This window comes from Papaver somniferum, chromosome 8 (assembly GCF_003573695.1).
Source record: "Papaver somniferum cultivar HN1 chromosome 8, ASM357369v1, whole genome shotgun sequence".
NCBI lineage: Eukaryota > Viridiplantae > Streptophyta > Magnoliopsida > Ranunculales > Papaveraceae > Papaver > Papaver somniferum.
The window spans coordinates 53,880,822-53,887,125 of NC_039365.1; the positions used below are offsets into that span (position 1 = coordinate 53,880,822).

The following is a 6,304-nucleotide window of genomic DNA, read 5'->3' on the forward strand; positions in this document are numbered from 1 at the left end:
TATTAATCCAAACATCACAGAAGTCGGATCCGAAGACAGCAAAATGTCCCTGCTACCAATTTAGTTTTCATTTGTAAAAATCTGCTACTAGTAAGGGCCAAATCTAAGCTTGTCAAGTAGTCTGGTTAATGTTAGTGTAGTGTAAGAAAGTGCTGTTGGATGATGCCAGTCCTAGCACTTCAACTAGACAATAGCAATGCAATCTTGTTCTGAGGGTTTTTCTATATAAAAAGAAATAGACATCAGACATCCAGTAAAAATAATATTTAATTTTCTATCATGTTGTTTAGTTACATGAGATAAATATGATTCTTAGCTTTCCATTTATGCCTGCTCACACGCACACTGAGGGTGCTGGAGGGCTTGTTAAATATAGGAAGGGCACAGAGAGCGACAACAATGCCCTAAGCACGTGTACATCAGATACAAAACAAACATTGTGTGTGATATTTGCTTCTGTTTTGCATTTTTTTTTTTCATCTTTCGTTACTTTTCTTTTCACTTCATTTCGTGTAATACAGGGAAAAAAAAAACACGGGAAAAAGATACAGCTTCGTGACCAATTGCCAAAGAACAGAAAAGGGAACTATAAGAAAGCTAAAGAAGAAAAAATTCCCATGAAAGTGAACCAATATACACTCAGCGGAGCCAATTAGGATGCTGTTTCCTACACCAACGATCAAGGCAGTTAGGAGGAAGAGTTAGATAAGCTTCTATGTTGACAGTGGTCACACAAGTCTCCCCAGAAGGGAGGTTCTGTGTTCACCTTCAGCTGAAGACTGTTTTAGCTGCATGAGGTGCGTTCTAAGGCTATTCTCCTCGACCTGTTTTATGAAATAAAAACTATATCAGGTCAAAATTTAACAAATGATCCACCGCACAAACTCTAACAGGACATGGTTTAACATAAAAAATTTACTCTTCAACAGCTTTCACCGGCACATGTGTAACTGAAACATTATCAAAAAAGCAAATGGTGTGTATGTGGGTGCAGCATTCAGGTTTCCAATATCCAGAAATTCTTGGAGACGTATTTCTAAGAAAACTGAATTCCTCAGAATTGGATAGAAAATTCAAGGTGGTCTTTCCTATTACCTCCATTGCAACCGTTGAAGCCAAAAGATCTACACATTCATCAAGCATAGCTCTCTCCTGTGCGGCTACGTCAGCAAGTGCAGAAACTAAGCCGTTCATACCCTCCACCTGTGGAATAAGAAGAAAGTTAGTGTAATGCAGTTGATCCCCAAGCCAAAGGTTTAACGAAAAACGAGACATCATGGTTCAGTTCTCTGTATCCAGCACGGCAAAACAAATTCCTTAAGCTGAAAACTTATAAAGTGCCTCTCTGGATGAAGGAAAACATTATAATCCCTCTGTTTATGGAAAAGTGATGCTATCATTTTTCCAATTTGGCCTATATTTAGGCTAAAATGAACAAGTGATAGTATCTCTTTACCATAAACAGAGGGAGTATGATTCATATTCTTTTCATAGTTGAGCTCTTCTAGTAACATTATATTAGGTGTTTATCGGAAATCCAAATTTAAAATCAAACTTGAAACAAACACTTATAAAATCCGATCATAATTTTAAGAAAGAATATATTATTTAGGATATATTTCAGGGGAGAAGTTTACAATAATAGTTTGTTCTTGATTATGAAGATAATGAGCAAGTTCCTAACAAAAGTGATTAAAACGTGACACAGCAATACGAGAATCAATACCATTAAAACTATCACAACAGTTGTCTCCCAACGAATTAAGCATCAGGAACCTCATATGTGATACCCAGTATACAAGTCCAGATAGCAATAGTCAAGCTCGAAACAAATACACAACAGACAACAAGTAGCTAAACAGACACGAGAATACAACACAACATCTATAACTGAAAATCATTATCAATAAATAACAACAATGTAGATTACCGATCCTAATATCCACAAAAATGGGATGTAAAAAAGCTTCACATACGAGAGTTTAAAGTTGGGACCAAAATGGAACAAAATGAATATATATCTCACCCTGGATTGTAAAGAACATACAGATGAACCCATTGCCTGCATCACATCAAGAGCTGAACAAACAGCATCTTTCAATGAATTGCTGTCTACCTGAAAAAAAGAAGAAGAAGCAAACCTTACAGAGGTTACAAGTAATTCATAGCCGACAATAAATGTTAGAATTAAAAAATGAACAAAGGTACGTATACCCTTGCCCCTCCAGTAACAGGAAGTCGGAGAGTGCAAGCCTCTAAAGCTTCAACCACCCCAGCTAAGGAACTAGAATGTTCTCTTTCCAGTAAAGCCCAATCATCAAGGTAAACCATCTGAATAAATAATTACTAAGACGTCAGTACTTAGAATATCACATCAGTAACATAAAGGCCATCTTAAAAACCACATTTCAAGCATAACATATGCCAAAATTAGGTTTGCTATTACAAAGTTATTTACTTCAATTGCTAGTTTATAATCTGATATATATGGTACAACTAACAGGTTCGAAGCATTCGGTTGCCATCCCAAAAGCAGTCGTAAAAGATGGAAGGGAGAGATTTCTAGAGAACTCTCACATGTTGAACAACAACATCCATTTTAAAGAGGAGCAGGGTTTTGGTTTTCGAACGGTTTAATGCTTTAACATACTCTTTTGCAAACTCAGTAAAAAGGAATCCTCCAATGACATTTTTCATGCATTTCCTTGCAAATTGAACACTTACTTGGTCGTTCAAAACTGAGTTCAGCTTCAGCTCTTCCGTCAATTCTCGGAGATTGATCCTTTTCATTGTGACAGAATCCCAGAGTTCAGAAGTCGTGATCCACACATTGTACAGAGTTCTCTGTTTCAATTCAAGGTATTAAGAAATTCATATAGCGAAAATAGTACAAAAAAATCAGCAATTTAAAAATAGTTGGCCACCAAAAGTAGCAGAAAAGCACAATATATAACACATGAATTGTATACCAGTATTCTAAAATTGGCTTCAAGATGCATGCAAAATCTTATTAAGACCATACTTCCACAAGCTTCAAATCCAACTGTAGTATATGTGACATTTCCCTTCAAAAGTTGTCGATGGATATAATTCTTTGCTAGCAAGAACCAGATGATAATATGTCTCCCAGTATTATGTGATCGAATCTTCTGGTGTACACTTATGTTAAATTTATATTCACATAGACATACATGGACAAAATTCCATTGGAAAACAAAACTACCATAAACATATCGAACAAGAGAACAAAGATATTGTGAAGATAATTGCTAGAATCCTGTTGACCAACTAGCAACCTAAAACAAAGAAAACTATCAAGAGAACTAAGCCAGACCTCCAAAACCTCACCCATGATCCCAAACTAAAACTGAGAACTATAAAAATAAGGTTCTATTCTAGGCATAGTAATTAATATACTGACGATGCTTGTTTCACTAGAAAGAAGAGAAAGCATGACGCATAGCAGCAGTGACCATCAGATTACAAAATGTAACCAAATCAAGAAATTGAAGATGCCATATTTAACTTGCTCGCATCAGTAAGATCTTAAAAGGAAAAAACTTAATAGGAAATTGATTTTAAAAGTGCAATACAAATTAACAACTCTACCTCTGCTGCTATTTGTTGAATGGACGAAGAAGCATCTGCTCGAGCATTAATAAATCTCCATTGCATAAATCTATTGTACAGTAGACGAAGCTGATGAGCATCTTCTATATGGTTGGAACCCTTCTTCCCTTTTTTAACATCAGCGATAAAGCTGAGAACAGAAGTCGAAGTACTGGATCGACACGCTACAGAGCCTACTGAAGGAAACGGAGTGTTTGGTCTTCCCCGGGATGGACTTATCATACCTCTTGAGGGAGAAGATGATAATAATGGCGCTCTACTAGGGGATGCGGGACGAGATGATCCAGGAATGGGCAAGGACTGGGATCGACTTGATCGCAATGTGGAAGAAGATCTTTCAGATGAACTCAAAGGAATGCTAACATTTGATGAACCAATTTTGAAAGGGGAGGATGATCTCAACGAAGCACCATTACTTGAACCTGGCCTACAAACTGCTTCCTTCCCAAGATCATCAAACAGTAGTTGACTAGCAGCCTCGCTTTGAGCTTTTTGTAATCCTACTCTAGCAGGTGATTTTCTTGATGGAGAAAGACCTTGTGCTGGAAGGGGAGACAAACTAGTTCTGCTAGGCTTATCAGTAAAATCAATACTCCGGTTTAGAGCACTACCAGACACCTTGCCACCAGTTCTACTAGGCCATCTTTGATCCATAATTCGAGAATGTGAATTATCCAAAGGTCTAGAGTTTTCTGATTGGTCGGACGCATTTCTACCTCTAAGAGGAGTTCTTTTTCTTTCTGGTGTTGTTTTCCTTTGAGATAGAGGTGTTTCAGATTGCCTGTGTCCCAAATTTGCCGAAGGTTTCAACGTGTGCTCGTGAGTAACTGGTTTTTCTTTCTTACTAATTGGAAGAGAAAATGTATCAGACTGGAATGAGACACAAAGACTCCTCATGGTGGAAGGCCACAATCCTTCTGTCCGGCCACTACCCACTCCTTTCCTTGAAGGGGTTTGCACATCGTTAAGGGAATCACGGTTAGGTGTTGACGGTCTTGGTGGTGAAGGTGGTGTCGATGGACGCCTACGTTCAGCCGATACTGATCGTTTGGCAAATAAAGGGGTAGAGGAAACTGATCTTGTAACACTAGGAGAAGAACTTCTTCTCGGAACAGTATGTGTAGGTAAAGATGGAGAAGAAGTGATTGTAGATTTATACCTTGATGGAACTTCCCTCGTAGGTCTTGTTTTTCTAGAGAAGGCATTGTTTTTCTCAGAAGGAACCAAAGGTGGTCTGGGGATTTCTTCTGCTATTGCTCCCCCTTTCCTTAGTAGTAGTACCTGTTCTGCTTCACAAACATCCATCCACACCATCCAAATCACACCACATTGAGAAATTCTTCATATATTTCTTCTATACGCATTACAGCCTTTCATTCATTAGAATTGATTCCAATCTGCCACAAAAGCATAACACCCAAAAGTGAGGAATTCCAGTTAAGAAAAAAAAGGAAAGTACTAGTTCACAACCAGAAAAGAAAATAAATAAAAGAAACCCATTTTTGTTATATTGGTGGTATCTAGATTACTAATTAACAATCAGATAAAGAAAAAGAAACCCTTTTTCATTACAGCTATCAAGATCTCATTACACACACACATATTTAAAAAAAAAAAGGAAAAAGATCACCTTTAAGAATGGGTTCTGTGCATTGATCATCATAAGAAGAAAAAATCCAATCAGAAGAGATTTTAGTGTCAAATTGTAGCCTAATGAATTAAATGAAAGAAACAGCGAAGAAGAATAACATTTAAGCTGCACTTTAGATTTCAATAATAGTTAATGAAAATAAGAAACAGCTACAACGTGCATTAAACGACCATCTTTTGTTATTAACATAGACAAACTAGAGAGAGAAATTGAAAGAAAAGGTTTGTGCATAGAGGTGGTGGGTGTAGGATAAGAGATGACTAGGGTGCGTAGGATTATAAAGATGATTCTTCTTCTTCTTCTTTTGGTCCCTCTCACGAGAGTGCCATGGTCGGCCGGGCTGGAAAATTGCACGCACCTCTGTCTGCCCTAACTTTCTCTCTGTAACAAGGGTATAATTGGAATTTGCAGCAACAAAAACACACCAAAAAATAATCTTTGAATCTGGAAAAGAGACGACGATGATGATTCTCATAAGAAAAAAAAAAACTAACTAATTTTGGTGGGAAATTGAATAAAATTTTAATATATTGGACATGTTAAATCCATTAACGAAGGATTTTGTTTGTTAGTTTATAGTGATTAAATTATAAGATTAAAGATTCTAATAAGAACTTTCTAGGGTTTTGAGAAACAATAAAACATGAAGGCCATCCACGTGCAAACGAGAAGAAGAAGAATCATCGTCTATCCCTATGAAAAAATTAGAGTAAGAAAAAAAAAGAAAAAAGTAATCTCTGTTACATTGTTCTTTCAAGAACACTATAATTAATCTATTTCTATTTTGACTATTCAGATATTTTCAACATTTTTTTTTGGTAAGATCATCAACTCGTCATAGATGAGAACAAGATACATTTATAGATTATATAGAAATACCGGTGAATTTTAAATACATCGATTAATGAGTTTCTGCTAAAGATAATCGATGAATCTAAGTACAGATTTCATAGTAAATTAGAATCAGAAAAACGAATCGGTTACTGAATTTCAGAAACAATCAAATAAAATTTTCAATTGAAG

At 36.4% G+C, this 6,304-nt stretch overlaps 1 pseudogene; it reads right to left on the reverse strand.

Moving 5' to 3' along the window:
* Window positions 1-249: 249 nt before the first annotated feature.
* LOC113301159 lies at window positions 250-5,023 on the reverse strand (annotated as a pseudogene).
* Between the last annotated feature and the right edge of the window lie 1,281 nt (window positions 5,024-6,304).